The 15,792-nt window shown below is 57.3% G+C and overlaps 1 protein-coding gene across 1 annotated transcript in view; it reads left to right on the top strand.

Annotated features, from left to right (window-relative positions):
• Window positions 1-52: 52 nt before the first annotated feature.
• Window positions 53-15,792, top strand: part of MGAT3 (mannosyl (beta-1,4-)-glycoprotein beta-1,4-N-acetylglucosaminyltransferase) — a 35,784-nt gene continuing 20,044 nt past the window's right edge. Inside the window, exon 1 of the mRNA XM_025399380.1 lies at window positions 53-290. The gene's annotated coding sequence lies outside the window, so the exon portion shown is untranslated. The remainder of the gene's footprint in view (window positions 291-15,792) is intronic.

Here is a 15,792-nt window from a genome sequence, read left to right as displayed (position 1 = left end):
CCCCCGCCCCCGTCGGCCCCCCGGGCCCCCGCCGGCGCCCGGGGGTGCAGCCGAGCGGCCGCGCCGGGCCCGCGGGACGGGGTGGAAGTGGGGGTGGGGGGCGGGGATCGGGGCCGGGCCGGGGCCGCGCCGCCCGCGATGCCGGGCGCCCGCCGCAGCCGCCGCCGCCGGAGCCCGGGATGGGGCGAGAGGCTGCGGCGGACGCCAGCATCTCCCCGCCGGGGACCCCGGGGGCCGCGGAGCCGCCGCCGCCGCTGCTGCCGCCGCTGCTGAGACCCAGCGGGCGATGGGTGAGTTGACCCCGGCGTCCTGGGGGGCGCCGCGGCCCCTCTATCCCCGCGCTGCCCGCCCTCCCGCGCCGCGCTTAGCGCCCCCCGCCCGGCTCCGCGCCCCCCTCCCCGAGCGTGACCTTAGGGGGCGGGCGCGGGCGCGGGCGCGCTGGGGCTGGGGGCTCGGGGGCCGCGGTGGGGGCGGGATGCTGGGGAAGCCGCTCGGCGCGGGCCCCCTCCCCCTCCCCGCCGCTCCTCAGAGCTCGCTCTTCCCCGGAGGGCAGAACCTCGGCGCCCGACCCCCTCCCACGGCCGGGCGGGGGACGTCCCCGAGGCGCGGGGCTCGAGCCCTGCTTTGTGCGCGGCGTCCCCCAGCCTCCGGGGCGGCGCCCCCCAACCTCCGGCGCGGCGCGGGGCTGGGGTGGGAGGCCTCCGCGCCCGCCTTCCCCACCCCCGACCCGGGACTGCGGCGGCGGCGGCCGAGGCCCAGACGCAGTCGGGGTGCTGGGCGGGTGCGGGGGCTGCGGCCGTAGCTACCCTTGGGGACCAGGCAGAGGCAAGTGTGGAGAGGGCCCCCGGCCTTTTACCGGGGTGGGGGCCCCCGGCTACCTTGCACTGCTCTGCCCAGGGCGGGGGAGGGAACCTGGCTGAGGGAGGGCGCTATAAATATCTGCAAATAGTGAGTTCTGGAACCGGGGGTGGGGAGGGGAGTGCGCCTGGGTGTGTGTATGGGGGGGTGCCCGAGCTGGGGTGCAGCAGGAAGGGATGCCGCACAGCCAGACCTAGTGGTCTGAGATCGGATGACCCCCAGCCCCGGAAGACGCCCCTGAAGGCTCCTGATGGGGTGTGGACAGACACACTACCCCGGTGGGATTCCTCCCTGGTCCTCCACTTCATTCCTGGGACATACCAGTCCAGATTCGCCTTGATGGGGGAGTTGTGAGCACTGGCATGTCACTTGGGAAGCGTGTCACTGGGATCCAGACATGGAGCCCAGCAGAAGGATGGAGGGGAGAGTCCCCACCCCTAGGAGCTGCAGCTCGGAGGGGATTTTCAGTCTAAGGAGTGCTAAGAGGAGCCGCTCTGGGTCCTAGGAAAGTTTGAAAGAGGGGTGCCAGCCCAAGAGGAAGAGAGAGCTTACTGGAAGAGAAGATGACAGGAAGCTGCCAGAGTTCTCTGGGTAGAGAAAGGTGGGAAGGGCGTTGTGGGCCGAGGGAATGGCATGAGCAAAGGCTCAGAGGTATGAGTGCCTGGCGTGTGTTGAGAGGTGGCAGTGGGGACAGTCAGGCACTGTGGGTGCCCCCTGGAAGAAGTCAGGTGAAGACGGGGGAGAGGCTGGGCAGGGCGTCCAGGTGGAAGTGAGGTGGGAGGGCACAGCAGGGAGCTGGTACTTGGTCCTGAGTACAGCAGGGGGGATGCCGCTACTCAGACCCCTTCTAAGGGTCTGCTTGGTGCCCTTGGTGTGGTCACGGCTGCTTGAGGCGCACTGGTGATTCTTTTTTCTTTTCTTTCTTTCTTTTTTTTTTTTTTTTTTGGTGGAGTCTCACTCTGTTGCCCAGGCTGGGGTGCAGTGGTGCCATCTCGGCTCACTGCAACCTCCACCTCCTGGGTTCAAGCGATTCTCCTATCTGAGCCTCCTGAGTAGCTGGGACTACAGGTGCCCGACACCACACCCAGCTAATTTTTGTATTTTTAGTAGAGATGGGGTTTCACCAGGTTGGCCAGGCTGATCTCGAACTCCTGACCTCAGGTGATCCACCTATCTCGGCCTCCTAAAGTGCTGGGATTACAGGCGTGAGCCACCTCGCCCAACCCTGATGATTTCTTTTTCTGTAGTAACTGGACCACCTCAGGAAGTCAACTTTCTGAGCCTCAGTTTCCACATCTGTGAAATGGGGAAGTTTTGTTTTTGTTTTTGTTTTGAGACAGGATCTCACTCTGTCATCCAAGCTGGAGTGCAGTGGTGTGATCATAGCCCACAGCAGCCTCGACCTCCTGGGCTCAAGGGATCCTTCTGCCTCAACCTCCTGGGTAGCTAGAACTACAGGCGTGAGCCAACACACCCAGCTAATTTTTAAAACATTTCTTTTTTTTTTTTTTTTTTTTTTTTTTTGAGACGGAGTCTCGCTCTGTCACCCAGGCTGGAGTGCAGTGGCCGGATCTCAGCTCACTGCAAGCTCCACCTCCCAGGTTTACGCCATTCTCCTGCCTCAGCCTCCTGAGTAGCTGGGACTACAGGCACCCACCACTGTGCCCGGCTAGTTTTTTTTGTATTTTTTTTTTAGTAGAGACGGGGTTTCACCGTGTTAGCCAGGATGGTCTCGATCTCCTGACCTCATGATCCGCCCGTCTCGGCCTCCCAAAGTGCTGGGATTACAGGCTTGAGCCACCGCGCCCGGCCTAAAACATTTCTTAATAGAGATGAGGTCTTGCTATGTTGGCCAGGCTAGTCTTGAACTCCTGGGCTCAAGTGATCCTCCTGTCTCTGTCTCCCAAAGTGCTCAGATTCCAGGTGTGATCAAATGGGGGAGAATTTGATTGTGGAATGAGTTGCAGAGAGGATTCAATGAGAGGATGCACACAGGGTGCCTGGCACCTGAGCAGCACTCAAGAGATCACTGGCTGCGCTATTATTACCTGGAAAACGAGGCTGCTAATGCCAGCTGGCGGGCCAGGCCAGCTTCACTGGGCAGCGGCCATGAGAATCACGAGAGGCCTGGGCTGGACGTGAACAGCAGAGAGCTGAGGGTGGGGGAACTGTGTGGTCCTCATACAATTCTGGGAAGAGACTAGATAAGCGGTGAGGAGTGGCCAGAGGCAGGGTGGTCTGTAAAGACAGGCCCTCTTTGCCTCGTGGGCACCCACCCGCCCAGCCAAGGCATTTGGCATATCCTGCTGTGCTCCCCAAGAGCCAGAGCCTCTTTGCTCCCCAGAGTGCAGTGATGCAGCCCCTCATCTCAGCCACCCCCAAGCCCTTCATGTCAGGGGGACCAGGTCTTGGAACACGATGTCCTCAGGTAGGGGTAATAATTTACTGTGCTGGACAGAGAGGACATAGGCCTTGCCCTGAGGAAATTAGAATCCGTTGGGGAGCAGATACCCCTGGGCAAGATGCTCCGCCTAGCCCTATGCTGGTTGCTTGAGGGCAAGGAAAGAGTCACTAAAAGTAGGGATTCCAGATCTAGTGGCCCGGTTCAAATCCCGGCCCTCCCTATCTCACTGTGTGACTGTGGGCTGGTGACTCTGCATCTCCGTGCCTCAGTTTTCTTGTGTCTAAAATGGTGGTGAGGCCAGGTGGGGTGGCTCATGCCTGTAATCCCAACACTTTGGGAGGCTGAGGTGGATGGATCACCTGAGGTCAGGAGTTCAAGACCAGCCTCGCCAACATGGTGAAACCCTGTCTCTACTAAAAATACAAAAATTAACTGGGCGTGGTGGCGGGCACCTGTAATCCCAGCTACTTGGGAGGCTGAGGCAAGATAATCGCTTGAACCTGGAGGCAGAGGCTGCAGTGAGTTGACATTGTGCCACTGCACTTGGGCGACAGAGTGAGACTCTATCTCAAAAAAATAAAATAAAATAAAATAAAATAAAATGGGGGTGAGATGCACTGTTACTATTTGAACAGCTTGGCATAGTTTCCAGTGGCCATTTACTGCTCCCTTCGAGAATGAGTCTCCCGATTCACCCCTGCCTCCTCAGAGACTAAACTGCCTGCCCTCCAAGATGTGTTGTTTACGTCCCTGATGTCTTCCTTTTCTCACTGAGTCCCCCTGCCCAGGGGCCTGCCTTTCCGGATCCATTGCTCCAACCGGGGGCAATAGTAGGCTGGCAACTGACTCTCTGGGAAACAAACCCCTGATGAGTTGGCCGATCGCCATGGTGTAAATCCTCCCCATCTGGCTGACTTTAAGCCACCCATGGCCTAACAGGAGTGTCATAATGGGAGCTGGTACGTGCTAGTTTTTGTCCCCAGGCTTTCAGTGGGTGCTTAATAAATGATGGTTGAATGAGGAGGAAAGGATGCAGAGAGTGTTGGTCAGCTAGATTTGGGAGCTGCGGGTGATACTGTAGGTGAGAAGGACTTGCAGGGGGAGGCATGGGAGGCCTGGAGGCTGGAGGTGAGGGGCCAGCCTACACCAGCCCTGGGGTGAGACCTGAGGGAACAGAAAGCTCCTGGTGTCCTGCCCATCCTGAGACCCTCTGCACCCCTGACCCTGATGCACACTTGCTTTAGCCCCTCCTTCCAGGGGCTCCTCTCCACCTTGGTCTGGCCTTGGGGTTCTGCACAGAATGGGCCCCGAGCTTAAGCCAATGAGAGCTCCAAGATGTGGCCCAAGCAGGTCCTAAACCTCATGTTCCATTCCCTTGCTGTGCTGTTCCCTCGACTTGAATTCCTGTTCCATTCACTGTCCCCTGTAACTCTGTCGTCCATCAAAAGCTTCCTCATGACCCCCTTCCTCTGTGATACCAGCCCCACAACCCAAGTCAGACAGACCCTTCTCCCCTTCCGCTCTTCCCCCTCCCATGTACACGTTTCTGCCTATAAAAATATCAATAGCCAGCACGTATTGTGTTCCTATGGCAGCCAGTGACAGAGGTTCTGGGATAATCCCCTCTACAGATGGGGAAATTGGGGTGCAGTCTCTTGTTTGCAGTGACCCACTCTTTTTTTTTTTTTTTTTTTGAGCAAAGTCTTGCTCTGTGACTAGGGTGGAGTGCAGTGGCGTGATCTCGGCTCACTGCAACCTCTGACTCCCTGATTCAAGCGATTCTCCTCCCTCAGCCTTCCGAGTAGCTGGGATTACAGGCACGCGCCACCATGCCCAGCTAATTTTTGTATTTTTAGTAGAGATGGGGTTTCACCATGTGGGCCAGGATGATCTCGATCTCCTGACCTTGTGATCCGCCTGCCTTGGCCTCCCAAACTGCTGGGATTACAAGCCTGAGCCACCACGCCCGGCCTACACTGACCCACTCTTTACATCTTAGCTGCAGCGTCTCTGGCTCAGGGAAGTCCACACGCTTCCTGGTGTTCTTGCTGTCAGCTCCCGGAGCACCATGCCCATGTCTTTGGTGTGTTTGTTACGTGTTCCTGATAGACTTCCAGCGACACAGATACTGAGGAGGCCCTCAGTTAAATGTGCAGATGGATGGATGAATGGATGGATGAATGAATGAATGAATGATTCTCAGCCCAGGTGAGCAGCCTTGCTGTCCTGCTCATTTCTCCTTCTGCATCCCTGATGGAAGGGACTGACCCTCCAGAGAGCAGCCTCACACTACAGAGGGAGGGTACAGGGACCTGCTTGGGAGGCGCTATTGCCCCCACCGCCAGGAAGGGGACACTGAGGCTTTGGGAAGGGGTGGAGCTGCCCACGGGCTGGAAGCAGGCCAGGAACCCCCTCTCACAGCATGGAGCTGACAAGGGGACCCATGGCCTTGCCCATAAGTCAGGAAGTTAACCGAGTCTTCACGTATTTCTCCTTGGGCTGCCTAAAGTGGAATTCCCCCTTTTGGCTCACTTATTTTCATCTTTTCTGTAAAAGTAAAATTGAAACAATGGAAATCATTCACATTCACTAATTACCCTATTGTTTTATGAAGCTTATTTGGCTCGAAACTTTGGTTCTTACCGAAGTGGGAATCCCTTGGGAGGGGTGGGTCAGGGCCAGGCCAGGGAGACAGACCTGTGCACGTACCAGGATCTCTTCAGAGCCTGCCCTCCGGCTGCCCTCTCTGGGCAGGCCAGGAACTTCCCAGAAGGAACAGCCCAGAGACAGGGTTCTAAGTGAGGGAGGCCGGCCCGAGTGGATTCTGGGACTCTGGCTGGCAGGCCTGGTGGTGGATGTCTCCCACAGTTGTCCTCCCCACCTTGGCCTCCGGATTATCACAATTTGCTGCCCTTTATCAAGCACTTACTATGTGCTGGGCACAGGGCCAACCAACCACTTTCTATGCATTCTCCCAGAGATGTCTCATACCTTGCTGAGACGCAAGCACTGTTATCATCCCTGTTTGGCACTTTGAGGGTACCCAGAGTCAGGGGCCCACAGCCGGGAAGTGGCAGGACTGGGATTGTTTCCAGCCTGTAGGACCCTCAGAGAGCAGGCTCCCTGGGTCACCCAGACCTGCTCCTTCTCTCCCGTGGGCTCCCAGCAGGGCCTGCTCCCTGAGGCTTGGAGCCCTGAGACAGCCATCACTTAGTCTCTTGGCCTCCAGGCTTCCCCTTCAAGGCCCTCCTGCCACCATCCTCAGCCCTGTCTCTGGAAGGCCCGCTCAATGTCACCTGGGCTGCCTGCATAAAGTACCTGTATGCCAGACCCTAGCCAGCCCTGCTGAGTCAGCATCTCACAACGGGAAGGCTGGAAACCCACAGTTTAAAAAATGCTGACTTGGACTCCCAAAGTAATCCCAGTACTTTGGGAGGCTGAGGCAGGAGGATTAATTGAGTCCAGGAGTTCGAGACCAGCCTGGGCAACATAGTGGTACCCTGTCTCTACCAAATAATTTTTAAAAATTTAAAAAAATTAGCCAGGTGTGGTGGCACACGCCTATAGCCTAGCTTCCTGGAAGGTTGAGGGGAAAGATCACTTGAGCCCAGGAGGTCAAGGCTGCAGTTAGCTGAGATCGCACCACTGCACTCCAGCCTAAGCAACAGAGCAAGACCCTATCTCAAAAAAAAAAAGAAAAAAGTGGCCGGGCGCGGTGGCTCAAGCCTGTAATCCCAGCACTTTGGGAGGCCAAGACGGGTGGATCACGAGGTCAGGAGATCGAGACCATCCTGGCTAACACGGTGAAACCCCGTCTCTACTGAAAAATACAAAAAATTAGCCAGGTGAGGTGGCGGGTGCCTGTAGTCCCACCTACTCCGGAGGCTGAGGCAGGAGAATGGCGTGAACCCGGTAGGCGGAGCTTGCAGTGAGCTGAGATCCGGCCACTGCACTCCAGCCTGGGCGACAGAGCAAGACTCCGTCTCAAAAATAAATAAATAAATAAATAAAAGAAAAAAAGTAAAAAAGAAAAATTTAAAAATGCTGCCCTGAGGATACGGAGGCCTGTGCACTCCAAAAGCCAGTTCCCAGCTCCCTGGCATCTGTAGTGGCTGCTAGATTTCCCAATCCCCAACCCTTGTAACTCAGATCCTGTGACCCAGGCCCTGCCTGTGTTCGTAGCCTCTGCCCCACCAGCTCTTCATAAAATATCACGCTTGCCCCTGTCCCACTGCCCCCGCTGTGCTTGCATCCTAGCACTTGCTGCCTCTGCCTCTTCCTGGAAGCAAGTCCCAGGCAGGCATGATGCCCAGAGCTTGCCTAATGCACTGGGCAAATCTCTCTTGGTGCATCCTCCGCTTGCTACCTGGGGCCTGGCACGTGGTTGTGGCAAATTGTGGTGGGTGAGTGATGGTAGCTGCCACAGGAGAGGGGCACAGGGAGAGCTGCAGGTGACTGGGGATGGGTTGGGCCCCTGGGCTGGCACCAGGCATGCACTAGGGCCTGGCTCTGTGCCTGGCACGTAGAAGGCATTTGATACATATTTTTTTCTTTTTTTTTTTTTGAGACAGAGTCTCGCTATGTCGCCCAGGCTGGAGTGCAATGGTGTGATCTCAGCTCAGTGCAACCTCTGCCTTCTGGGTTCAAGCAATTCTCCTGCCTCAGCCTCCCAAGTAGCTGGGATTACAGGTGCCCACCACCACGCCCAGCTAATTTTCATATTTTTAGTAGAGACGGGGTTTCATCATGTTGGCCAGGCTGGTCTCGAACTCCTGACCTCAAGTGATCTGCCTGCCTCGGCCTCCCAAAGTGCTGATATTACAAGTGTGAGCCTCTGAGCCTGGCCTGATGGCCTGATACATATTTCTTTTTTTTTTCTTTTTCTTTTTTTTTTTTTTTTGAGACAGAGTCTTGCTCTGTTGCCCAGGCTGGAGTGCAGTGGCAGGATCTCGGCTCACTGTAAGCTCTGCCTCCCAGTTCACACCATTCTCCTGCCTCAGCCTCCCAAGTAGCTGGGACTACAGGCACCGGCCACCACACCCAGCTAATTTTTTTCTTTTTCATATTTTTAGTAGAGATGGGGTTTCACCGTGTTAGCCAGGATGGTCTTGATCTCCTGACCTCATGATCCACGCACCTCGGCCTCCCAAAGTGCTGGGATTATAGGCATGAGCCACTGCACCCAGCCTCTATCAGGCTTTATCTTTCTCCACTCCCGGACCGGAGCTCAGCCCTGAGCCCGGAGCACTTTGCTCTCCCCAGCTCCTGCTCATCTATGCCCGCATCTGACCCGGTTCCTGCTGAGAAATGCTCTGTACTGGGGACAGGGGAAGAGGGTGGCGTGCAGTCCCACGCAGGCCTGTTGTCTCCTCCTTCACACCACACAGGGGACCCTCAGCTCTCAGAGGCACTCTGGGCAAGTTTCCCAGGGCCCCAGACCTTAAGGTTCCCTCTGCAAAAATGGGTGGGTTCAGCTGGCCACGTGGCCTCTCTGGGCTGATCCCTTGGGCTCAGCTGCACCCCTCGGAAGGTTTTCCTTTGGGATATGGGCATAAGTGAAAAGTAGAGCCATACCCTCCAACCCATTGTGGGCATTCAGTGAAACCACGTGTGTAAGATGCTTTGTTAATTGTAGAACGCTGCACAAGCTCATCAGGTCCCTCACCCGTCGGGCAGGCTCTGTACTGCAGACACTAGACACGAGCAAACCACTTCCCCTGCTTAGCACTCAATTTCCATATAGTGAAATGAGGATTATTTTGGCACTGTGGCCCATGGTTCCTGAGATTTGAAAATGAAATCATGCAAAAAACTCCAGCACTTTGGGAGGCCGAGGTGGGTGGATCACCTGTGGTCAGGAGTTCAAGACCAGCCTGGTCAACATGGTGAAGCCCCGTCTCTACTAAAAATACAAAAATTAGCTGGGCGTGGTGGCAGGCGCCTGTAATCCCAGCTACTTGGCAGGCCCAGGCAGAAGAATCGCTTGAACCCGGGCAGCAGAAGTTACAGTGAGCCAAAATTATGCCACTGCACTCCAACCTGGGCGACAGAGCGAGACTCCGTCTTAAAAGAAAAAAAAGAAAGAAAGCCTGATAGAGCAAAATGCGCACTGCCCGAAGGTGACAGGAAACCCATGTTGATGTTGGTTCCAGCAAAAGGTGCATGGGGAAGAGAAAGGCCCGCGAGGAAGGCCCGGCCAGAAGCCAGCCAGGCCCAGGGGTGGCAGGATGGTGGGAACACTGTCCTGCTTCCTCTGTGCTTTCCTGATGTTCTAGAACGAATGAGAAACCTTTAAACCAGAAAAATGCAGTTGTATTCTAACAGTAAGTGAGAAGAAAAGGAGCCCCGGAGACAGCCGGCTCTTGCTTTGTCTGATTCTGAGGCCACCCCTTGCAGGCAGTGACTGGCTGTGGGGTCTCACCGTGGGGTTTGCCTAGCACCAGGCACATCCCCCAGAGCAAGTGAACCTGCAGCAGGAGGCCTGTGTTGTTCTTATTCCTGGAAATTGGGTCATGGGAGCCCAGGCCTGGAGCTCCTGGAATGTAGTGCTCTGAGAATTTTGTCCAAACACCTCTGACCTCCTTCCTCCGGAGCTGGTCCAGCCTCTTTCTTCCCCTGCGTCCCCCATGCTCCAGTCTCTTGGGCAGTTGTCATGCTCCATATGTGAGCCTCACCTTCCTACTTCCTGGCCTTTGCTGATACTGGTCCCCTGCCCTCCTGAAGAGCCTGTCCCCTCCAGCCCAGCTGCTGCCAGAGCCCCTACTCCTTAGGAAGCCCCTCCTGCCCCTTCTAGACAGAGGTGCCCCCAGGGCAGGAGCCAGGGCTGCTTGTTTCACTTCCATGCTGAAGCCCAGTGGGCGTGGTCATCCCTGTTAGCTGTTGTCGTTACAGTCCCAGGCCTCAAAGTGCCTTTCCCACTATCCTCCTACACACAGGTCAAGTTCTGCCTTGCGGTAGCGTTATTTGTCATCACGTCTGAGCCTTGATCCTGGGTGGGGTCAGTTTCTGTTTCTCTCCTGGCTTCTGACTCTGTACACAGTATGCTTTGTACCCAGTACAGAGCACTCATCCGTCCATCCGTTCTTTCAGCAATTACTCCCTAAGTGCCTATTGTGCGCCGGTGACTGAGCTAGGTGGCAGGGGCACAGCTCTGCTGACATCAGGGTGTGACAGCTTGCAGTTTGCATGCATGTGTTTTGTGCACGCTGCATGTGTTTTGTGCACGCTGCGTGTGTTTTGTGCACACCACATGTATATGCACAGAGTATGAACATCTGTATCACATATAAACTAGCATCTCTTAGGCTGTGCAGTCCTATAGGTACCTTGGGCATTCCTGGTTAATTCATTCAGCGAGCGTTGACAGAGTGCCCACCAAGCAGGTGCCAGGCCCTGACCTGAAGTCTTTGTCCTTGGGAAGCACCTGTCTTGTGGAGCCATTGCAGTGAGAGCTGGTGCAGAGGGTGAAGGGCAGGGGGTTGGGGCAGCGTCCTGGAGAGATGGGAAAGGGGTGAGGAAGGGCATTTCTGCCAGCTGGGGTATGCTCTGGGATCTGCTCTGCGGCCCTGGGGGCATCCCAGGTCTAGGAAAGCTGGGCCGGACCTTCTCACTTTGGGAGTGCAGGTAGCCCCATCTCTTTGGTTCCACTGCTCTCAAGAGCCCCAAAGGGTGATGAGGCTAAGAAGGTAGGTGTGGGCAGGAGCCCTGCTGCTGGGCACCTCGAAGAGAATACGAAGTACAGTGTCCCAAAGAGGAGACTCATGGACACGGGACCTGTGATGGAGATCCATCCTTCCTTCCTTCCTTCCTTCCTTCCTTCCTTCCTTCCTCCCTCCCTCCCTCCCTCCCTTCCTTTTTTTTTTTTTTTTTTTTTTGACGGAGTCTGGATCTGTTGCCCAGGCTACAGTGCAGTGGCAATCTCAGCTCAGTCTCAAAAAGCAAAAAAAAAGAAGTAGAACCTCCAGATGCAGACAGAGAACCTGGAATCTGGAATTTAGAGGAAGAAACCTGGAGCAGCAAACCTAGAATGTGGGTCTTCCAGAATATGGAGCTCAGAGGCCACCACCCTCAGTGGTCAGTGGGGAAACTGAGGTCCAGGGCATGGGAGATCGTGAGCCTTGATGAGCAGCAGTGGGCACACTGGCGGCTCTGCTGAGCTGGACTGGGATGAGGACCCCCGCCACAGCCTGCTGGGTTCCTGACCTTGGGCACATCCCCTCTCCAAGCAGAGGTGGAGGGAGAGTAATTGGGAGAGGAAAAGAGACAGGGTGCCTTGTTCCAGCTGAGGGGAGGCTCCTTGGGTGCCCAGAGCCCCAGCCAGCTGTGCGCTTGCTCTGTCAGGACCACCCCCAGCAGGAAGCTAACTGTGACGCTCAGGTTCCCAGATCCCAGGGCAACGCTGCCACCCTCCCACCCAGGAGCTGCAGGCTGCAGGCAGGTGTGGCCTTGTCAGCTCACCAGGTCCCCACGGTGGCAGAGCCACGTTCAAGCCCATTCGCTTGCTCGGCAGCGCACCTGCAGCACCAGGCATGAGGCAGTGAACACACAGCCGTGAGCTGCGGTTCAGACGCTAACCGGGAGGATCCTAAGTGCTGAGCTGCTCTTCCTTTCCCACCTTCTTCCCATAACTCCTCCTGGCCATGAAGGCTCTGGTCATTTCCTGTATCTCCCCTCCGCCACCACTACCCCATTGGAAGGGGCCCTCAGGATTACGTAGCTAAGCTGCCTCATTGAGGTGTGACAAGCCCAAGTTGGCAAAACAGGCAGGACTAGGATCATTGGCCACTTGTGTGAGCCCCAGACAGGCCTGAGAGCCCTGCAGCATTGACTGGAAAGTGTGGGTGTGTGAATTTGGGGTGGTCATTTATTCATTCAACAAACTGAGGGTGAACACCTTTTTTGTGTGGGGCTCAGTGCTTGAGGCTGGGGACCCAGGGGTGTCAGACAGCACTGCCCTTGTGTGGGGCAAGGGGTTCTGGGAAGTAGGCCGGGGTCAGGGAGGCCTGGAGAAGTGCAGCTCAGCCGAACCCTCCGGGAACAGGCATGGAGATGGAAGGGTGAGATTACATAGAAACTTGTGTGCCTCCTTGAGGGACTTGGACTTTCTCCTGGGGGCAGACTCCTGCCCACTCCAAGCTGGGGAGGGCAGCGTCACATGTGGCTTTCGCTTGGCTCATCAGGGCCGGGTCGGGGGGCCCGTTGAGGAAGCTGCTGCCATTCCCGTGAGTGGTGGGCTCGGGAATGGGAGATTTGGGAAGTGCAGGCAGTGGGACGGACAAGCCTTGGTGGTGGGTGGAGAGGGGCCCAGAAGGGGGAGCATTGAGAACGCCGAAGTTGTCACAGTGTCAGTCCCTTGGTGCCAGGCTTGAGTCACAGGTTACCAGTGCAGGTTGTTGGGACAGCCGTTTGATTTTTACCTTGTTTGTCACAGAGGGTCTCAGGCCAAAAAACCAGGCCTGGTGTGACCCAAAGCCCATGCCCACTGCCCTCCTCGCTGCCCAGCCCAGATCGTTCCCAGCAGGTCTGCACCTCTCAGTCCCTCACTCCAGCTGGCACCGGGCCACCTGAGCATGCAAGCGTGCCCGCCACCTGCTGCCCTGTACACATGGATGGGTACCGGGGGAGCAGCATCCACTCCTGCTGCCTAGGACTCTTGGACGAGACCTTTACCTGCCACCTGGTGCGTGAGGGCCTCTGCCAGCCAACAACCCTCCACTGGCACCCAGGGTACAACGCCTGGGACAAAGTCCCCAATGCTAGAGAAGGCCCCAGAGAATGCGCAAGCGTGGGGCGCGCCCTTCCCTTCATTTCCCCCCACCCCCCATTCGCTCAGCCCGCCAGCCTGGAGATGGAGCTGAGACTCTGTACTGAAGTGGCCCTTTGTACGTTTTCCCCAGAGGATGACGAGTCTGGGCGGGAGGGGCTGGCACTGCCGGGGCTGCAGGGCAGGGCAGCGCTGATCTCAGCAGGGCAGGGGCTTTCTCTGGGGCCATTGGGCAGGGGAGGAGCGCCTGTCAGGCGTGGGAACTCGCAGGCTGGGCCTGCACCCCCAAACCAGAGAATACTTGTCCCTCCAAGTCTGTTGCTGCTTCTCATCCGGGCTCCTGTGTCTTTGGACTGTTCCATCATCATCCAGCGTCTGTGCAGTGCCTGCTCCTGGGCAGGCTCTGTCCTGCGGGGTGGGGAACAGTGGTGACCGAGGCCTGTGGTGACCCTGCTCTCCTGTGGCCGCGCCAGCAGGATGAGGGTGGGGGAGACATAAACAACAAAGCAGGATCACCTCCACAGCGATGAGTGCTGGGGGGCGGTCTGGAGAGAGGGCTTGCGGGCAGGGGCAGCACTTCAGCCGGCCGCTCGGGGCGCCTGTCTGACGGGGCGCCTGTCTGACGCATGGCATCAGAGCATGCAGGGATCTGAGGAAGGGAGTTCCAGGTGGAGGGATCAGCCTGTGCGAGGGCCCTGGAATGGGGCCACACCTGAAGAGTGTAGGAGACAGGAAGGTGGGGAGCGTGGCTGGGGCCTGGGGGACAAGGGAGGCAAGGTCAGCAGAGACGCAGGCATCAGATGGCCAGGGTCCATGGAGCACAGAGGAGTTGGGGTTTTAATTCTGAGCGTGACGGGGCCATGGGAGGGCTTGCAGGGAGATGTGGCCTGATGGAGAATTTGCGGTGAGGGGCTGCTGCAGAGGCAGGAGGGAAGCTAGTGAGAACCTCGGGGCAGCAGGGAGGCAGAGAGAGGTCCATCCTGGGAGCATTTAGGAGAACAGGGCCTGCAGGCCTTGCTGCATCTCTGCCAGGTGAGGCCGCACCCAGCTCAGAGGACTGGCCTGTGTCAAGACTGTTCGGATGTTATCCGTTCTGATCTCCTCGGGGTTGGGATGGCCTCACATTGCTGATAGGGGCACTGAGGCCCAGGGTATTCAGTGACCTGCCCAAGATCACGGAGGAGGGTTTGGAAGGGGCAGGATTTGAATCCAGCCCCTTTTGAGGCTAAACTCCAGAGAGCTATGGCCCTAAAGCAGCCCCCGCCCCACGCTGACTCCTGAGAGATTGGCCGCAGAGGGGACTAGCTCAGGGTCCAGGAGAGCCCTCTCACAGAGGCAGAAACACTCAGCCCGGCCCCTCCTGCCCGGCTTTTCCTGGGCCTCCTTTGTTATCTGGCCATGGCCACCCCCGCTCAGATCAAAGGCCCTGGCTGCCCCTCTGCCTGGGAGGCACCACATCTCTGGGAGTCCTGGGGGTGGGAGTGGGGGCATTCTGACCTTGGAAGCCAGGGCAGGGCAGAGCTGGCCTCTCTCCCTTCTCTTGTCCAGATGGACTGGGGCAGTTTATTCGGGCCTGTAAGGAAGGCTGAGTGGGCTGGGAGGTGGGTAGGGAGCTGAAAGCCCGAAATACGGGGATCTCGAGGATTTATCTTACGGGCCTCAGTGGGTCCTGTAAGCATGGGAACTTTAAATCTTTGTGGAGGGGCTGGCAATACGGGCCTGTTGATGAATTAGAAGAAGCTGTGTTCCTTCCTTCCTCTAACCCGAAGCTTTGTTAATAATTAATTATCTGCCCAATTAATAATTACAGGCTTGAGCAGCCCCTTCCCATGCCCTCGCCCCACTCCAGCCTCGTCTCTGTTCTTCCTTCCTTTACCTTCCCAGCCCCCACTCCTACCCCCGCCCTTCCGGCCATCAGTCCCTGCCAGCCTTCCTCTGCAGAGAGGCCCCTGTGCCCTTCGGAGTCCCCCTGTCCCCGACACTACGCAGGGCATCGGTTCTGTTCTTCCCATGAGGGCCTTTCGGCAGCCCTCCAGTGCAGGCGCCACACAATCTGACAAACGAGGCACAGGGGCAGAGGGGCAGAGGGGCGAGGGGCAGAGTCACACCGTACTCATTCACTCATTCTTTCACTGGATGCTATTGCGCTCTTCTCTGCGCGTCAGCCACCACTGTGAGCAAGGCAAGCAAACAGGAAATTCCTCTCCAGGCTTAGGGGACAGCATGGGGGAACTCCTGAACAGGCTGGGCTGAGGGCAGCCCCCCAGGGAAGGCAAGGGCTAGGAAGAGGGAGGAGTCCCCGGAGGGCGAGGTATTGGAGGGTGGGGCTTTGTGTGCAAAGCTCCCCAGCAGCAGGAATGCTCAAAGCTCTGGGCTCAGCCTCCTTCCAGGGTAGGGTGTGATTTCTGTCTTCACCCTCAAGAGGGGTGTTCTCCACACTGGGGAATGAATGCCTTGCTAAGGGCGGACCCTTGGGCTTGGAGCCAGCAGTACAATAGCTGTCTGGCTGTCTCCTCTGGGCAGAATCGAGCCTCTGCCCCCACTCCCAGAGAGACCCAACTCCCTCCAAAAGGCTGTGGACTCCTGGGCCCCCTTGCAGGGGAGGCAGCATGGGTTCAGGCTCCCTGGCCCCTGCCCTGTCCCTGCCCGGTACTTTGTCAGAGACTCGGGGTTCTGCATGCCGAGAGTTTATTTCTGAGCTCTTCCAGGCATAGGGTGTTCCTTGGTTCCCTATCCTTGTCCCACTGAGAAGATCCAGCAGCCCCTC

This window comes from Theropithecus gelada, chromosome 10 (genome assembly GCF_003255815.1).
Source record: "Theropithecus gelada isolate Dixy chromosome 10, Tgel_1.0, whole genome shotgun sequence".
Classification (NCBI taxonomy): Eukaryota; Metazoa; Chordata; class Mammalia; order Primates; family Cercopithecidae; genus Theropithecus; species Theropithecus gelada.
Note: the sequence above shows the minus strand (reverse complement) of the source record. Positions and strands in the feature narration are given on the sequence as shown.